General features: G+C 38.7%; 1 protein-coding gene across 1 annotated transcript in view; it reads left to right on the top strand.

Moving 5' to 3' along the window:
* Positions 1–820: 820 nt before the first annotated feature.
* Positions 821–20,635, top strand: part of LOC101411077 (leptin receptor) — a 115,890-nt gene continuing 96,075 nt past the window's right edge. The window contains exon 1 of the mRNA XM_058303424.2: positions 821–1,131. The gene's annotated coding sequence lies outside the window, so the exon portion shown is untranslated. The remainder of the gene's footprint in view (positions 1,132–20,635) is intronic.

Raw genomic sequence — 20,635 nt, 5'->3', positions numbered from 1 at the left:
AACCCTAGGAATTGCACTTGGTGAAAGCAGGTGCTTTTTTTCAAGATTATATCTCTACTAGGAGCAACCCACATCCAATGACTGATCAATGCAGGGTGTACAAAGGCCCTCTCCCTATGCCCCAATTGGTGTATTGCTGAAGGGCCATTCTAACTTCAGAATTCCCTATGGCATTGCTAGCTGCCTTGCTGTTCTTTTCCTGCTGCCCAAATCCTGCTTCCTTTAGTCCATTACATGCAGTTTTTCAAAGATCACTCCTCAAAAAAACAACTTGCATGCAAATCTCTCCCATCTCAGAGTCTGTTTCCTGGGAAACCCAACCTACCACACACAATAAAGGAATATGAGAATGCATAAAGACAATTCAGTTTATCTTAATTTTTTCTCTAATATATGAGCTTAAGTGATGTTTTGTGGGAGGAATGGTGAATTGAGAGTTAGAGAATAAAGATGATATAGGAAATGAGTAAATTACTCTTGTAGTAAGAATAAGGCACAGGTCAGAGGACATTAATCCATCATGATCCTAACAATACCCTAAGTCTTAGAAAGGCAAATAAAACATAATGAAAATCATCCAGGAAATTATTGAGGGGATTGAAGAGGGTGCAACAGTGAGGGACTGTAATCGACCACATAATTGAAAGAAAGAGATTTCTAGTTATGTTTACACCAAAACTGAACACAAAGTATTAATTGACTTGAATTGTCTTGGTGGGTTTTTAATTTCTTTGAGATTTCTGTTTTTGAAGTATGAAGTATGCTAGAGAGTCTACTGCCCATCCTACAAAGGAGAGGATCATCTGGTAGAGAAGTGAGTAGACAGGATTTTCAGAATTTCTGTCTTGTTTATTCTTGTTAGGATGATTTCAATCCTATCAATACCACACATTCTTGAAGTGAGGTGAAAAACTGGTCTGTCAAAATGCCAGGGTCAGGGCAGAACCAGTATAAAGGTGGTGGAGTACGGAGCTCCTAGGGTCAGCTCCTGCTACAAGGCAGTGAGCAAACACCCAGAGCTCTCTGAGCTAGCTGAAGCACCTGTCTGGGAGCTCCAGGGGACCAGAAGAGCATCCTGCAACATCCTTGAAGGAGAGGAAGGAGGAGACCGCCCATCTGCAGAGAAGACTTGTAAGTAGAGCGCTCCACTCCAGCGAGGCTGGTGCCCATCCTCCGCTGGAAGCACAAGCAGTCTTGGGAGCTGTTCCGCTGGAATTGAAAGCTCCACTTCCCAGAAATGGGGGAGGAAGTGACGGTCGGGCACCAATTTCAGCTATGATGAGTAAATTCAGTGGGCTACAGCATAATCCTGAGAGCAGCTAAAGCTTGAGCCTGTCCAAGTCAGAAAGAGGCAGGGAGCCGCCATCTTAACTCCATGCCAGGCACGAGGGGAAGCAGGGCGGACTGAAAATCCCAGTGCTGGTGGGGACCGGCTTCTTCCCATCCAGATAAGATTGCTGCTCTAGCCTAGGCCCCAGTGCCACTTCCAGCAGGGAGGAAGCTACAGGGACCTGTACCAGCCTCTCCGGGAAATTACCAGCCACGCCGCAGAGGCCGGTAATTATCCTACTCTGGCAGCATGAGCCGCCCAAGGAGCTGTTCTGTGGCTGGAATTGGAAGCTCCATTTCCCAGAAACGGGAGGAGAAGAAGGTTGGTTGCCGATTTTGGCTGGCTAAGAGATAACCCTGGGAACAGCTGGGGTGTGAACCAGCCCAAGTCAGAAAGAGGCCAATGCCGTCCTTTTTTTTTTTTTTTAAAGATTTATTTCATTTATTTCTCTCCTCCCCCTTCCCCCATTGTCTTCTCTCTGTGTCCATTTGCTATGTGTTCTTCTGCGTCCACTTGCATTATCAGGTGGCACTGGGAATCTGCGTTTCTTTTTTGTTGTGTCATCTTGCTGAGTCAGCTCTCCGTGTGTGCGGAGCCACTCCTGAGTGGGCTGCACTTTTTACACTCAGGGCGGCTCTCCTTGCGGGGTGCACACCTTGCACATAGGGCATCCCTATGCGGGGGCATCCCTGCATGGCACAGCACTCCTTATGTGTAGCAGCACTGTGCATGCGCCAGCTTACCACATGGGTCAGGAGCCCTGGGATTGAACCCTAGGCCCTCCATATAGTAGACAGAAGCTCATGTCCACTTCCCTGGCTGCCCTTTTGACTTCACCCCGAGCCTGAGGGGAAGCAGGGCTGACTGAAACTCTCAGTGTTGGCAGGAACCAGTTTCTTTCATGCAGAGCAGCCTGCGGCCCTAGCCCAGGCTTCAGCCCCACCTCTGGCAGAAAGGAGGCTGGGGAGTCCTGCACCAGCCTATACAGGTAACTGCAGATAACTTTGGCTGGCATAGACTGAAAATCAGAAGTCTACCAGGGCAACTGTGGTCATCTTGGACCCACACAGCATAGATTGCTGCCCACACCTGCAGCTCCATCCCTACCCCAGGCAGGGGAGAAAGGGATGTGAAGCTTCATCAGTCTCTCTGGGCAACTACAGTCTAGGTCTGCACTTGAATTGTTCCACACAGCTGTGATTCTGTCCCTATCCCTGGCAAAGGAGAAAGTTGGAAGAAGCTTCATAGGCCCCTGGTGCAATGAGGGCAGCTTGAGCCTCCACAGCTTACAGCACCAACTACAATGCTTGGCTCTTACTGCACAACCAGTAAGGGAGAAATGATAGGAAGCCCTAAACTAAAGAGAAAAACTGCCCCCAGAAAAAATACTTTAGTAAGCCAGATGCAAAGAACCAACAAAATTACAGTCCACACCAAGAAACAGGAAGCTATGGTCCAGTTAAAGGAATAAGATAAGCCTCCAGGTGACATAATCATATATGTTCAAACTAATCATATATGTTCAAACAAATCTTAATAAATTCAATGAGATGGCTAAAGAGATTAAGGATATTAAGAAGACATTGGATGAGCACAAAGAGGAATTTGAAAGCATATGTAGAAAAATAGCAGAGCTTATGGGAATGAAAGGTGCAATAAATGAAATTTAAAAAACATTGGAATCATATAATAGCAGATTTGAGGAGGCAGAAAAAAGGATTGGTGAGCTTGAAGAAATGGCCTCTGAAAGTGAACATACAAAAGAACAGATGAAGATAAAAATGGAAAAAATTGAACAAGGTCTCAGGGAAATAAATGACAGCAAAATGTGTGCAAAAATATGAGTCATGGATGTCCTAGAAGGCGAAGAGAAGGGAAAAGGGGCAGAAGGAATATTTGAAGAAATAATGGTAGGTAATGTCCCAACCCTATCGAAGGACATAGATATCCCTGTCCAAGAAGCACAACATACTCCCATCTGAAAAAATCCAAATAGACTAACTCCAAGGATACATGCTCATCAGAATGTGAAAGGCCAAAGATAAAGAGAGAATTCTGAGAGCAGCAAGAGAAAAGCAATGCATAACATATAAGGGATACCCAATAAGATTAAGTGCTGATTTCTCACCAAACCAGGGAGGCAAAGAAGACAGTGGTCTGATATATTTAAGATACTACAAGAGAAAAACTTCCAGCCAAGAATCTTATATCCAGCAAGACTGTCTTTCAAAAATGAGGGTGAAATTAGAATATTCACAGATAAACAAACTGAGAGAATTTCTAAGCAAGATGTCAGATTTTCAGGAAATACTGAAGGTTGTGCTAGAGCCTGAAAAGAAAAGACAGGAGAGAGGGGCCTGGAAGAGAGTCTAGAAATGAAAATTATATCAATAAAAGTAATTAAAAGTATCAAAAGAGGGAGGCGGACTTTGGCCCAGTGGTTGGGGCGTCCGCCTACCATATGGGAGGTTCGCGGTTCGGACCCCGGGCCTCCTTGACCCGTGTGGAGCTGGCCCATGCGCAGTGCTGATGCGCGCGGGGAGTGCCCTGCCACGCAGGGGTGTCCCCCGCGTGGGGGAGCCCCACGCGCAAGGAGTGCGCCCCGTGAGGAAAGCCGCCCAGCGCGAAAGAGAGTGCAGCCTGCCCAGGAGTGGCGCCGCCCACACTTCCCGTGCTGCTGACACGACAGGGGCGGACAAAGAAACAAGACGCAGCAGGGAGACACAGAGGGCAGACAGCCAGGGGAGGGGAGGGGAATTAAATAAATAAAAATAAATCTTAAAAAAAAAAATCAGAAGAGTGGTGAAAATAAAATATGACAGATAAAACTCAAATAGTCAGGAATAAACTTAACCAATGATGTCAAGCACTTGTATTACAAAAACTGCAACTCAATGTTAAAACAAATCAAAAAAGCCCTAAATAACTGGAAGAACATTCCATGCTCATGATTGGAAGACTAAATATCATTAAGATGTCAATTCTACTCAAATTGATATACAGATCTAATGCAATCCCAATAAAAATTCCACCAGCATTAAAGAAAAAATTAAAAACACAATTAGCAAATTTATTTGGAAGGGTAAGGGGTCCTGAATAGCCAGAAACATCATAAAAAGGAAAAGTGAACCCTCATCTCCAGACTTTAAATCATAATGCCTACCTCTAGTGGTAAAGACAGTATGGTACTGCCCTAAAGACAGACACAATAGACCAATGGAACCAAATTTATGGTTTAGAAACAGACCCTTACATGTTGGACAAGTGATTTTTGACTAGCCCCTCAAACTCACACAGCCCGGGCAGAACAATTCATTCAACAAATGGTGCTAAAAGAATTGGACAGCCATAGCTGAAAGAAGGAAAGATGACCCCTATCTCATACCCCTATCCAAAAACTAACTCAAAATGGATCAAAAACCTAAAAATAAAAGCAAGAACCATAAAACTTCTAGAAGAAATTATTGGAAAATATCTTCAAGTCCTGGTGGTAGATGATGGATTCTTGAGGGAGATAAGAGGAGGAATGAGTGGACTATTGATGTTTAATGTATGTAGAAGTTTTAATTAGCTTTACTGTAAAAGTGTGGAAATGTAGAGAGTGGATGGTAACACACAGTTAGTAACAACTAGTTTATAAGTGGGGATGTGACTGAAAATGGTAGTCTAGTTATGTAAATGCCAGTTGACAGAATGCTAGAGAATAATCTAGGAAATGGTTAGCACAGTAAACCAAGAGGTGGGTGAGAATTGTGGTTGATGGTACAGATGCAAGAGTGTCCTTTGTTAGCTTGAACAAATGTATATCACTACTGCAGGGTGTTGGGAATGTGGAGAAACATGGGAAAAATACAGCTGGAGTGACCTGTGGACTGTGGTTAGTAGTAATAATATAATATTCTTGCATCTATGTGAAAGATGTACTGTGTTGATACTGAGGCAGTATGGAAAACGTGAGCCAAATGTACACTATGGACATGGTAACAATCAAATGATATTATTTTATCTGTAGCAAACGGCACACCACGTTGTGGTGTGTTGATGGAGGGGTGTTGTTTGTGAATTCTGCACATGTGCATGATTGTTTTATAAGTTTACAACTTCTGCCATAAAAATTATATTTAAAAAATAATAATAGGGTGGATTGGGGGAAAAACACACCAAATGTAAGATAAGGACAACGATTAGTAGTAAGATTTTGACAATATTCTTTCATAATTTGTAACAAACATCTCACAAAAATGCAAGGTGTTGGTGGAGGGTTGATGTATGGAACCCCTGTATGATGTTATGCATGTTTGCTTTGTAAGTTCACGACTTTTAATATACACTTAATTGTTTGTGTATGTTCATTTATAAACGATATAAAGATAATAATAATAGGATTGGTTGGGGGAAAATACTTTGTTTAGTAGTAATATTTTGACAATGCTCTTCAATCATTAGTTAAAAAAGTTTAACAACAATGCAAGTTATTGGTGGTAGAGTGAGTTATAAGAGTACCGTATGATGTTATATATGTTTGTTTTATAAGTTCACAACTATTATTATGCACTTATTGTTTATGTATATTTATGTATGAGTGATATACTTCAATAAATTTAAAAAAAAAAGCCAGGGTCATACTTTCCATTCTCACAGAGCCAAGTTGCTTGGAAAATTCAGCATTGCTCCTCTATGGCATTGGATATGCCTCTTGCTACTTGATTAAAGGATGGATTATTTTCCCCTTTGTCTCACTGCCATTATAACTGGTTTTTCTGATTCTAGAGTCTTTGCTTGACAATTGAATGTATTAATAGCAACTGAGATTCTTCACATATGTGCTGATCAACCAGACCATGAACTTTGTAGAGAAGAAGTATTGTCTGTTTTATTTATTGTTGGATGCCCAGAACTACTTGACTGAGAGAAGGTGCTCAACAAATACTCATTGTATGATGGTTGACTTTTGAGAAGTCACTTAATGACTAAGGTCTTCAGTTTCCACACCTATTTCATTATCTATGTGAAAGTATTTTAAAATTGAAAAGAAAACATAAAAAATGTAAAATTGATTCTGTTATAAAAAGCATTGAATCAAATAATTTAGATTTGAAAGGGAATATCTAGCCCACTCCCCCATTGCAACCCAGAAATCCTTTCAGTTACTTCCTGACAAATAGTTATTCAGCTTTTCTCTCAAATATTTGTAATGACTGGCAACCTAGCCTATCATAATGAGACCCATTGTCAGATAACTCTAAGGCAGTGTGATCAAGATGTGGTCTTAGGACCTGGGATCTTGTTAGAAATGAAGACTCTCAGGCCTCATGTCAGCCCTACTGCCTCAGAATCTATAGTAAACAGGAATCCCAGATGACTCAAATGCCCATTAAAATTCAAAAAGCATTGCTCTAGAGTTGTTTTTTTATATTGACCTGTAACCCTATTCTTTTAATACCTACTTATTGGTCTCAATTTTTTTCTTGTAACTTTTCAAAATCAGTCTGCTCCTTATTCCACACGACAGGACTTCAAATATTTGGAGGCAAGTTCCAGGTTGTTACTTGGTTGGACTATTAATAGATTATTCAAGGCTAATAACCTTTTGTGTCCTGAGCTTTCCCATAGTATATTTGTCCTCTAAGTTTAGTTTCCCTGAACTCCAGCATCCAGCAATTGAAGGATTTATGAAAGGAAAGGCACCTCATCTGCTTGTTCTCCTGATTGATGGAATGGGAATGAGCAGGAAAGAACATTATGAACCTACTGTTTACACGCTCAAGCCTCAGAGTAAATAAACAGGATGGAAACACTTTCTGTACTACTGAATATTTTCTACACATTGTGGCATTTGCCTAAATTTGCTATACTCTCAGGGACAGCTCTTCAACCTTAGTCTTTTTTCTGAACTACAAACACCCAGCTCATTCAACTATCTCATTGATCTCCTGTTCATAAAAATGTACATCATTCTCATGGTTTTATCTCAGGGCTGAGCACTAAGAGCACTAAGTTCCTTTTAATAGATGTTTATTAAATTAAAAATGAATTAATGAATGGGGGAATGGGGTTGCAAGACCTTGGTTGCCATCTTTTGAATGCATATTAGTGTGCTAGTTTGATAAAATGTGGCACCATGAATTGGGCAGAAACCTCCATATATAGTTTGACTTCTGTAGCAGAGTGGTATTATTAATTCTCCTAAGTTAGAGTTTATGTTTTGGTGAACTCAGCCTAATAATGACATAAGAGAAATATTACTATCATCATTATGATTTTGTTTAGAAGGCCAGAAGTAACCTCTACCAAGTTGGCATAGCATATTGATATGGTGGAATTTTCTTTAAGTGGAATTTTTAGAGTTTTTTTTGCTTGGTGTCTGAGGGGCTTTCCAAATGAAGGAAAGCCCTCTTTCTTTGCTAAATTACTCTTGGGGTCTTTTCCCCAACATTCTTTGCTTCCTTCTTTTTGTATCTGAAACATTTTTTTTGTACCATTCTTTGCAACATTCTTTCTGTATCTGAAGCTACTTCCCTCACCTGAAATCACTTCTTTTTTGAAAAGCAAGTATTACTATGAAAAACATTGTAGGGTGAGTGGTAAATGTAGAGTAAATGGATAAACATAATGATCAAGAATGATGCTGCTGAAATATGACATTTTCTGGTGTTGGATATTATAATGGGTAGAGACAGAGGAATGGGAAAAACAGACTGGCTCTTTTGCCATGGCAACAATAAGTGCATTTATTATATAAACAGAAGAAGGAAAGGCAATTATTTGGCCTCCATGCTTTTCTTTTCTAATCCTCATGCTCTTCTATTTCTAGTTTGGTTTAGATTTTCAAAAGATATTGGCCAGTTACCTTGCAATGGCTTTGATTATTTCCTTACATGCCCAAGATACGCAGGTATAAGCACAGCTTCATAGTATATTACTATTTAAAATGAATAAATCAAGGATTTCTTTAAAAGTTCATTGAAAAACAAATTGAATCCTTTTTTTTTTTTTGCCAAGCACAGAGAAGTGCTATCTTCAAAAGTTTGTATCTTCATTTTGAGTCAATAAACTCAACAGCAGGAATCAGAGTGCAGTTTTCTTTCCAATTCAATATCAATAGAAAATTGTCTGATTCATTCACGTATGTCTCAAGGGTAAATAGTCATCTGTGAGTGTCTGACAGAGAAACTGTAAGTGATTCTAGTCTAAAAGGAAAACCAATGTGCACTTTAGTAGCAGCATTCACTTCATAGATAGTTCAAAAGGGTACTTTTCTTTACTATGTCAAAATGCCCCTGATGTCCTTGGGTGCTGGAGGGAAAAGAAAAGCTATTAAATGCTTATGATAGTAAAACATTGTTGTTGTTTTTTTTAGGAGATAGGAAAAACAGGGAAAATAGATGGCAAACCAACTGCAAGTTAAGAATGCAGCAGCAAGCTTCCCAAAGAGAATTGCTGTCCTTTAAGAATACTATTTTTGGTGAGAGCTTGAGTGTGCGTGTGCGCGCAAAATTAAAAAGTGTGTAGATCCTCGTTTAATGCATTTTCCAAATGACCCAAACTTTGTGACCTGAGCAGTAGGATGAGTTGGGGTAAGTTGATGAGAAGGGGTCCTAAGAATATATCAACTTTCTGGGTACAAATAGCAACCCTACCATTTATTACCTATGTGACCTCGGGCAAGATACTTAATATTTCAAGTCTTAGTCTCTGCAAGTGTACAATTAGGAAAATAAGTTCTATCAGGAGAGGAGTTTTTAGGTTTTGTGCAATAATATATATAATATACCCATAGGGGATGATATTTATAGAATTGTTTAAAAAATAACTACATTTCCATTCTCAATGTTACTTTCACCAAATCTGTTGATTCTCTTTGGGTATTCTAATAGCTTCCTTCTCCCTTGCCTATAGTCCCCTAATATATGTCCATTTTCCACAATCTGAAATATTTGTATAATACTTTACATATCACCTTTTTAACCTATTCTTAAAATTATGCCATTTTCTACTTCCTAGAGAAGAGTTCAAATTCCTTATCCTAGCATTTATGGACATTCATGGTCTGACCCCAACTAATGTCTCCTTTATAAAGACCCTAGATTCTACTGGCCATTTCTTCAACACATCCTGATTTTTTCTGCTCCATCCTTTCAATCTTTCCCCTCTAACTGCCATGCTTTCCTCTTCATTTTTGCTTGTTGAAATCTCACTTATTCTTTAAATTCCAACTTCAGGGTCATGCCCTGCATGAAGTTCTCCTTAATCCTTTAGACAGAAGTTACCTCTCTAAAACTGCCTAGAAATTCCTAATAAAATGAATAATTAACGCCTAGGCATTTATATAATGATAAATTCAATGGACACTTTATCATCTGGAGATTATTATGCTGCCTACAATAGTTGACAAAAGAAACAACTCTCTTTATTCACTTTCTTCCTCTGGCTTCTCTTTTCTTATGACCGATGTGGCTTCTGCTCCTCAGTCTTCTTGGTGGGGCTCCACCCCCCTTTTTTTACTCTCTCTTAAATATTAGGGTTCTCCAGATTGATTTCCTAGGCTCTGTTATCTCTGTAATGATTTAACTAATGAAAAAAATTAGGCAATGCGAAATATGTTAACGGATAAAACAGCTATAACTCAAGGATCTAAACAACATGTATATGTTGTTTCTGATATATTCTTCCAGAATATGGCTACTTTCCTTTAGCTTTCCTTCTAGAACCAGCTGGTGGATTCAATGGGGCAACATTGAAAATGCAGGAGTTATATGAGACAGATATGCAGTAGCCCTCATTTTTATGAGCTTCTTAAAGAAAATAAGAAGAAATAACTGCCTACTATAAGAGTAATATTTAAACTTACTTTAATTTTATAACTCATTGGATCATTAATTTAGACTGTGACATAAACACATGTCACTAACGTTTGTTTTGTGCCATCATTAATGTCCATTGACCAAAAAAATAGGGAATTGTGCTCATATGGACACATTTCTTGTCAGTGTAAGAAGTTTTTCTAAATAGTTTTAATATTATTAGAGTCTATTAGTAGCTAGGAAGATAATGTGAGCAATACTGTCCATATTCTATTTTAAGAACTATTTAAAATATTTTCAAGATGATATCATGTGTTCTCTTGGATAACAAATTTCCAAAGATCAGTGATTGTATATGATTCAATATACTCTTACATGAATTTTTAGAATGATTTGATGATGTGTATTATGTTGTAGATTTTTCTAGACATAAATTTTTTGTTTTGTAAAAATTTGAAAAAGACGGGAAGAGAAGTTCCTGGTGAAGTAACAAGGTGATTACATTCGGTCCATGTATGATAAGGTTTGTCAAATTTAGCAAACAAAAATGCATGATCCCCAATTAAACTTGAATTTCAAATTTTAAATTTAAATTCAAACTTACCTGTTTTTCCTGTATTTTATCTGGTAACTTTACACATGATGAACTTTGTTCTGTTAGGAAAATTCCCTTTTTTGGGAGACATTTGTTGTCTTAGCATCCAGTTCTTTTAAGGAACTGGCCATGCAGTTTTTGTGGATCCTTGGTCCAGACATGGTTAATAAGTGTATTTCATTTCCTTGGCTATAAGGACTAGTTTAGGGCTGGGCAAGTTCGTTCAAACAGACCTAACTCTAGACCCCTGTTGGAACTTTTGAGGAGGAGAAGTTATCTTTTGCCTGGAATGTTAGCTACAGGTGATTCAACTAACACCAATTATTTGAGTGACTAACAGAGTCTAGGCACTGTTCTGGGTGCTGAGGATAAAACTTCCTTGTGGAGTTTATGTTCTAGTGGGTAGAGATAAGTGGTTAATAATTAAATAAAATATATGACAGATAGGATTAAGTGATACAAAGAAAAATAAATCAGGGCAATTGTCATATGGAAGGTTGCAATTTTATGGTGATGAAGGACTCACTGTGAATGTGATCTTTAAGTAAACGTCTGAATGAGATGAGGGCCTGAGGATTCCACGCAGAGGAAATTCCAAGTGCAAATGCCCTGACGTGGGACTGTTCATGTTCTAAGGATAATAGTAAGAAGTCAGTGGGTCTGGTATAGATAGAATCAGGGGGAGAGTAATAGGTCAGGAGTATCCTATTGAGCTACTGGAGAGAGCAGCTTCTAATAAATTAATACAGACAAGAAGAATGGAGGATGGAGAGATGGTGGTTGAGGCAGAGAGAGAGACCATTGGTGTCATTTATGCTATGTCTGTGGCTAATCCACCCCTGCACATTAGCCTGCACATGAGCCAATAAATCTCCCCACCTCCAACCCTTTTTACCCTTAAGCTGACTTGGGATTCTGTTAACTTGGAGTGCGAAGTGTCCTGAATAACACATTCCTCTTACCAACATTTGCCCTTCCTTTACATCTTCCCTATGGAGGTAGTATCTCAGAGCACCTCTTCAACAGTGTGAACATTTATCTGATAAATATTTATGATTCTCCATGTATGCACGTGATCACTGAGGTCAGTAGGTGGAGTAGTGCAGCTTAATGATTTATCCACCAGATAAATCCTTGATGGCTATTTTTGTGATCAGTGTCTTAGGTTATGAGCAGTCATGAGGAGGAAGATACCTTGTAGCTCCCTTTTTGCAGCCTTCATGGATATTCACTCATCTTATCCCTACTGACACTCTTCCCATGCTTTGCAGGGTAGGACAGCAGCTCCCAAACTTTACTGCACATTAGAATCATCTGGGAAGCTTTAAAAGTCCTAAGCCATACACTCATTTTAGTAAACAGTTTGGCAATTTCTTACAAAACTGAATATAAGCTTAACATATGATCCAGAAATTAGACTCCTAGGTATTTACCCAGGTGAACTGAAAATCAGTGTCTACCCTGAAATTTCTGCATGAATGAATGTTTATAGAAACTTTACTCATCATCACCCCAAATTGGGAGCAATATAAGAAAATATGAGCTATCAAGTCATATAAGACATAGATGAATATCAATGCATATTGCTAAGTGAAAGAAGCCAGTCTGAAAAGACTACATAATGTATGATTCCAATTATAGGACATTCTGAAAAGGCAAAACAATGGTTGCAAGAGAATGGAGAAAGAGACAGATTATGGTAAAGCACAGAGGATATTTTAGGGTAGTGAAACCATTATGTATGATTCTGTAACGGCCAACACATGACATTATGCATTTGTGAAAACTTTATAGTACATAGATCCTTATGGTAGAAAGAGTGAACCTTAAATGCATGCAAATTAAAAAATATCATTTAAGAGGTCAAGTGATTCCAGGGTGGAATGCAGAACGTGACAAATAATCTAACTGTGTTAACAAACGTATGAGAAAACCTCACTGAAGGGGATGGGGGAAAATTGTTCATCTAAATAACTTTGGAAATGAGTGAAGACTGTAAGACTAAAGGAATAAAAAATTGTATATAAGCACTGTACTCTGTCCCTGGTAAAGGACTTGATAAAGTTGCCCACAGGAGCATGGGTTAAAATTCTGAAATCACTATACATGAGATATGGGAGCTGTTGTTTTGGCATTCCTCAATTCACGCAAAATGTTCTGAACTCAGTGAAAACATCATTGCTTCTATTTTATACCTATGTGAAGTTGAATTTTTAATACCAAGTGCACTGAAAACAAAGTACTAGAACAAGTTGGACATTTGAGTACCACTTAATATTGTACAACTAGATATTGAGCTACTAACTGACAAATGTATCAAGGATATAATTACAAGCAGTATTGTATCTTAAAATAAAATTTTCTCTTGTAATTTTCCTGCAACTGAAATTTAAAAAAGACATACACATGTGCAGATGTTCCTCTGTCTGGTACTCCCTGCCCCCTAACCCAGGAATATATTAATAAGATTTAGTGGAACGCCAGCCCAGATCCATTTTCAACCCTTTTAAGACCTGTTCTGTGCTCAGGAGCTGACTCTATGGACTGCAACACCCAGGTCCCTTTGTCCTCTGGGTTGGGTTCAGGCAGGTGGAAGGAGATACAGAGAGGTTTCTTCAGCTCCAGCTTTCCTTGCCTCATCATGGTTCTGGCATTGGCTGCGTTTGTCATAACTAATCTCCTGTCAACTTCAGCTCTCACTTGGCTCTGGAAACACCCTTCCCTTTCCCACTCCTTTAGGCTGAAGGGAAGTAATTACTTACTGCTGCTGCTCTCCCTAGGTAACTCATCATCACTTGTTGAGTTTTTTTTTTTTTTAAACTTTGCCTACATAGCTGGCAGTAGTCTCTTTATTGAAATAATTTAGTTTCACTCCTTGAGGATGCCATCTCTTTCCTGTCAGAATTCTGACTTAGACAATCATTGTGTAGGTGTCAACTCTGTCCTTGAAAATGGATATCCTATGTCATGCCACCCTTTTCTTTTTTAAACCTAAGATGATATCTTGCCTACTTTTTGACCTTAACAATGTCCATTATTTTGTGAAATGATACTGATAGTCGAGAATATTGTATTTCCTAAGTCGTTACTTGGCAAAAGAAAGAGCTGGCAAACCCATGTTAGTGCCCCACATATTTTTGAAATTCACTTTTGAAATTGAACAGTCTGGAACCACAGCTATAAACGAGTGTTTGACTTTGAAACATTATGGGAATTCAGCTGTAATTCATTTTTACCACAAGAATCTTCTAAATCTGGTGCAAGTTGCCAAAGGCAGTCATGGCAGGCACTCAAGCCACTGGTGTTTAGCTGTTTGCATAGCTTATTTCCCATTCCTGGTAAACAGGGGGAAAGTTTCAGGGGAAATAGGAGGAACTATAAAATTTAAAGTCGTTATTTTCGGCATCTCTCAGTATTTCATGTTATTGGAGAACTAATAGGGGAAAGGGTAGAGGAAGAGACTGAGAACATCTGCAAATTACAGCCCAAAGCTGAAAGGATGCTTCTGTAAAATATGGATGTTTGGTAACAGTGACTTGGAACTTTCATGTTCACACATCTGGAGACTGTATATTTACCCTATTCAAAGTCTAAAGACTTACGGAGATCATTTATAGATGACTCCATCACTTAATAACACAGCTAGTATTTGTGTTTATTGGCATTTTAAATTGAAAGTGCTTCATAATGTCATGTACAGCCAACCTAAAACTGAAACAAAATTTCTGAAGTACTCTATGCTTGTGCAGATTAGAAGAGCATAAAGTATGCATGTGTGTATATATCTATATATCAGTATATCTACATCATGGTTCAATCCCCTTGACTTTAAAATTCTTCTGTGTTGAGAATGTAATAGCCTTTTTTTGTTGTGTCAGTCTCATTAAATTCTGACTGCAAAGGCATCAACACATAATTGATGTTTAGTTTTCATCTGCTTAAAATATGTTTTTGTTGTTTTTAGTCTTCTTATTTTCTTCTCTGCATTTAGTTTAGGAAAAGACACAAAGCAAATTTTAGAATTCATTCTTTCCTTTATGCACTTTAAAAAGGGAACTTTAAAAGCATTGAATAATTTTGTCACAGATAGGAATTTTTTTACCCAGTTATAATCCAATTACAATTACTGTTCATAGAGCATGGAAGAAGAATTGGTAAACTCAAGAATTTCTTTCTCTTTACATTTCTATTACTGAAACAAATTGATGCAAATGTTAAACCCTGGTTTATTTCCTCCTTTATCTGGTGGTGGAAACAGTTGATGGAAACCCTCGTAATGGTCAGCCACCATGTTTTCCACCAAGTGGGAGAGTCAGTAAGAGAGCATGAAACCCACTCACCTAGAGGAGCAAAGAGAAGACATGCGGAAGGGCACTGGTGGCTCTCGGGAACCCACTCACCTAGAGGAGCAAAGAGAAGACATGCGGAAGGGCACTGGTGGCTCTCGGGAACCCACTCACCTAGAGGAGCAAAGAGAAGACATGCGGAAGGGCACTGGTGGCTCTCGGGCTCCTGAAGACCAGCAGTATGTCTGTTCTTCCTGCTATTTAGCTGTCCAAATCTTCCTCAGATTCTAGGAAATACGAATTCCTCTTTTTGGCTAAGTAAATATGTTGGGCAGAACTCTACCGGTTGTAAGTGAAGGGAATGTAGCTTGAATTAATTTAATTTAAAGGAGGAATTGAGTTAAGATGCTGGAGCTGCTCCTAGAATTAAAGGAAGAGTTGATCAACTAAAAGCCCTAAAAAGACAGGAACCGGATGCTCTGGTAGTGGGGGCAAGTGGGGTAGGGGAACTCAGAGCCTGGGGCCAGGTATTAAGCTCCATCAGACTCACTTTTTCCTCCTTGGCCTCTGCCCTTTTCCACCCAGCTTCGTACCCTCTTTGGAGGAATGATACCTGATATATTATGTGCTATATTTTGCCCCAGTTCTTTCTTTTATTTATCTCAGGAAGTGGTTTGGTGCTATATACCCCAGAAAAACATGTTCTTAAACCCATTTCTGTGGTTGTGAACTTTTGTAAATAGGGTCTTTTAATGAGGTTACTTCAGTTATGGTGTGGCCCAACTGAATCAGCATGTGTCTTACTACTATCACTAGAGGGAATGCTATATATCAAGAGTGAAAGCACAGAGAATAGACAGAACCTAGAAGTCAATGGAACCAAGAAGCCAGGAGAGGACACTGTGTGCATTGCCATGTGACAGAAAAGCCAAGGGCCAAAGATCTCTTGCAGTCAGCTCCAGAAAGCCACAGTCTTTTGGAAGAAAGCATCACCTTGAGATACTTTCCATGGTATTTGCTTTGGCAGCCAGGAGAACTGAAACACCCTGTGTTTAATGCCACAGAAAGACATGTTATAACAGATAAAAGGCTTTGAGCCTTAAAAATACAGGCCCTGAGAAGTTAAGGCTCAACATATACAGGGTTCCTATTTGAAACAATAGAAATGTTTCAGTAATGAATGATGGTGATGGTAGCACAACATTGTGAATGCAATTAACAGCACTGAAATTAATAGTACAATTATAAAAATGTGCTATCATCAATTGTAACAAATGCTCCACACCAATGCAAGGTGTTGGTAGTGGGGTGGTATATAGGAATCCTTTATTTTATTCATGATTGTTCTGTAAACCCACAACTTCTCTAATAAAGAAAAAAATACAGGCCTAGAGAGAATTCAGGCTCTGGAGACTAAAAACCTTCCCTATATAGGGGAAAAAGAGGAAAACCAAGAGGCAAGGGGTGTACTCCTTAGAAAGAGGCCCTGAATCCAGTAGATGATTCCATCACTAAACAACATTCAATAAGCATTTGGCTTTGTTGGTATCTTCAATTATTTCATAAAACAAGTATATCCAATCCATAATTGCAACAAAATTTAAGTACCCTATGAAGTTTATTATCCAAAGGCTTTCACTCCATGTGAAAGGAGCAATAGACAGACACTCCAGATGGGTTTGGGGGCTATCCAAGAGCTGAGAGAATCAGTACAGAAAAATCAATTGTCCATTATCCCAGATAGAGCTAGGGATGGAGAGGAACCCCAGTGTTCTCTGCAACTTTGGGTAGCAAAGGAAAGTAAGTGGACATGGCTGTGTGATGAAGCAGCCTTATGGGGTTCCAACTTGACTCAGTAAGGTGTAGGTGAAGTAGACTGATGTACCTCCATGTGCACTTGAGAAAGGCATCAGGAGCAAGCAAGGTAAGCCATTGTTTTGAAGGGCCTTTTGGCATGGACTCATGTAGATCAATACCCAAAAACCTTCCATTGCCCCCTGCTTAAAATTTAGATATGATCTCAAGGAAAAGAAACAAGCTCCTGAACTCATTGTGATTTAGTTTTTACCAGTTGGTGAAAGAGGGACATATTAAAGAAATAAACTTAGACACATACACAAAAAATGAAGTTACATTTTCTCAACATCTGCATATGTGGTCTGAAATTCAAATTCAATCTTCTACTGTAGACCATATCCTTCCACATAGCAGAGAATATGACTGCTGGCAGCTGCAGTTCACAGCCACATATATTCACCATTTGAAAGAAAATGGCTCTTCACTCCTTTGATTCTCATCCTCTGACACCCCATCCCAACAACTGCTTGAAAAGCCTCAGCGAACTACCATAACTGGTCTTAGTGTAGTCTTGTTTCCCACCCTAATGACCAATTGCAGAGTCTGGAGTGTGAGATACAATGATAGGCACAAACTGGCCACTTGCTAGGTGGCCTCTAAAGCCAGGATGCTGTAACTTGCAGCCCCCATTAATCCATGTGCTTGGAGTCAAGAGAGGAACAGTTTCCCTGTCAGAAGGGGGTACTTTGACCAGAGGAAGGGGAGAAGAAGAGGAGTTGGCTGATGCAAACAATACGTGTCCTCTACATTCAGTCTGAGTTGAGTATCTATCTCCTACAGCCATAAAAAAGGTTTTCTTAATGCCATACTGATATTATCAGGGCAAAAATCTGAACTAATTAACAGGATACTGATTACGTCTTTTTTGACCCATTAATTTAAAATTAGAAACTGGGCTCTGAAAAAAACAACAGCCTTTTTCATTGTAAATTTGTAAACTTTACAACAGCTTGACTACTAGAGTTGGCTTATAGGTCAATGAATAGGCCTGGTGCTTTTTGCTCTAAAATCCCATTATACTCCTGCAGAGAACAAAGTGCTCTGTGCTTGTGAAAATTGATTTATAGTATGTGTGTAACAAGATTATAAAAACTTTCCTTTACAGTCTGTAGCAGTCTGATATTATTTATGAATTCCAAAAATGAATATTGGATTATGTTTGTAAACTGGTCTGTTCCTTTGGGCATATTAGATTATATTGGATTCAGAGGTTTCACTTTTACTTGATCGAATAATGGTTAAAGCTTTGATTGGGCCACGTTGGTAGAGCATTGCATCTCCACCCCCCTGGTGGGTGGGGACTCACAGAGAAAAGATATAGCAAAGAACAAAATTTGGAGTTTTGATTTTTGGAGACTGGGAAGTAAATACACAGGGAAGCAGATATATGAGGAAAGAAAGAAGGCACCATTAGACATGGCAGAGGCCTGGGGAAGAAAGATGAGCCATTCACCTGATAGTCTACAGCTGACCTTGTGGAGAGAACAGAACAGCTGAGCCTGGACAGAAACAAGCTCTGGGAAAAGGGGAACCCAGAAAGCCTGAACCCTTGCAGTCATCTTGCTCCAGCATGTGGCAACAGACTTTGGTGAGGGAAGTAACATATGCTTTATGGCCTAGTAACTGTAAGCTTCTACCCAAAATAAATACCCTTTATAAATGTCAACAGATTTCTGGTACTTTGTATCAGCACCCCTTTGACTGACTAATACAAGGTCCACAGGGACTTAAATCTGAAATGTAGTTTTATGAAAACTTCATTTAGTCGCATAATTCTGTAATGATTTTATTCTAGCCCACATAGCAGCCTTTACAGGCAGTATTCTAGGAATAACTTCCCCATATTTATTCTGTTAACTTTACTTCTCATTTTATTCTTTCAAATTTAAGGATATTATAATTAGCTCAGCTTACATATAAAAATGTGGAGAATTTTGTAGTTTTTCTTACAATCTACTGCCCATTTCTGATAAATAGGCCAGCAGATAAAAAAAAAACAAAATAGCACAGAATACTGAAAAAAAAAGTGAAAAAAAAAATCCTTGAGGAAAAGTCAGATTTTAATACAAGTTCTGGTACTAATTTCTGTTCTTTGTATGAAATGATAAACAAACAATACAGTTGACTTGCCTTTCAACTCTAAACAGCCTTTAAACACAGTTCTAATAGCTGCTGAGAGTTTCATTGTTCTTACCTAGCTTTTTAGGGAGTAAAGGTAATGAAGTTCTCCCAAATTCATGCCAGCAGAATTTCAAAGCATGAGGAAAGGTATTTCAACAGATTAGGATCCAAAAAGAATTATGAGTTGGGGCAGTTGCCCAGTGAACAGCATTCAGCAGTAACAGAGCTACCCTAAGCTGAATGAGTTTCAGATTGGCTTTTGTTCCCAGGAATAGATTCCACAGAACACTCTCACATAAATATTTCCAAATAGTGTTTTTTCCCCCTGACTGTTAAATTAACATATGATCATTGTAGATAACTTATAAAGGTAAAGTTAATAAACAGGAAAAGAAATTCATCCTTTATTTCACAATCCAAAGATAGGCACTGGTAACATTTTGGTGGATTTTTCATCATTTTTTCCCGTGTACATATTTATGTAAAATCCACCAAGATCATGCTACATATATAATTCCTGTAGTATATATTCTATGGAAATTTAGAATAAAAATCCCTCCCTGGCTTATCAATTTGAAATAGTACATAGATATATAATCATTGTGATGTGAAGTAATTATTCATAAAATATGGCCTTTTTTCTAATTATACAAATGAAACGCTATAAGATTTGCCTTTTATACTCCAGTCCAGTGCATATTAAATGAGCAATTTCTCCACTCAAGATACTGTGATAAATACTTTAAGGGTTAATAAAACATTAATAAGACATAACCCCTGCCCTCAGGGCATTTATATAGATACATGCACAACGAACTATTAGATGAATCAAAAAGTGTTTAGGGATAAAATGGAGACAAAATAAATGTTCACGGGATCATAGACTATACGTAGCATAATTCCAATTTGGGAGATTACAAAGAAGGGTTCATTTAGTTGGATTTTGGTTATAGGTTAGGACTTGGAGAAGCAGACAGTGGTGATAGTTCACCAGGGTTGTCACTGAATGGAGGAAGAACATTAAGTACAGGATAGCATGAGCAAATGAGGAAGTGAGCAAAATGCGAAGGTGTGTTTAAGTAACTGTGAGTTGTCCCCTGCAGTGGAAGAAAATAGCAGTAAAATAAGTTGACAATATACTGAGAATGAATTTGAATGCCCTGTTGGGTTTAAACTTTTTTCTGTAGGCAATGCAGAACTACAGAGGAGGGGCATAAGTGATCACAGCTGTCCCTTAAAAAGATTATGTGGGAAATAAAATTCCTAGAAGGAATGGCTCTTTTATGACACGGTCATTTTTGTAACAACTTCAGGTAACAACTCTTTCCTAATCTCTCTTTTTAAAATATAAATTGTAGACATATTCTACTGTCCTTTCTGCATCAAGGAATACTTTCTTAGAACTTAGAAAAACTTAAGAAATTTCCTGAAAATTTTAAAAAAGATTTATTTATTTATTTCTCTCCCCTCCCTCCATTGTCTGCTCTCTGTGTCCATTCGCTGTGTGTTCTTCCGTGTCTGCTTGTATTCTCAATAGGTGGCCCTAGGAACTGATCCTGAGGCCTTCCAGAGTGGGAAAGTGGCAATCTTCTTCTTGTGCCACCTCAGCTCCCTGGTCTGCTGTGTCTCTTATTGTCTCTCC

This window comes from Dasypus novemcinctus, chromosome 9, assembly GCF_030445035.2.
Source record: "Dasypus novemcinctus isolate mDasNov1 chromosome 9, mDasNov1.1.hap2, whole genome shotgun sequence".
NCBI classification, from domain to species: Eukaryota; Metazoa; Chordata; class Mammalia; order Cingulata; family Dasypodidae; genus Dasypus; species Dasypus novemcinctus.
The sequence above is the reverse complement of the archived record's forward strand: the minus strand, read 5'-3'. Positions and strand labels throughout refer to the sequence as shown.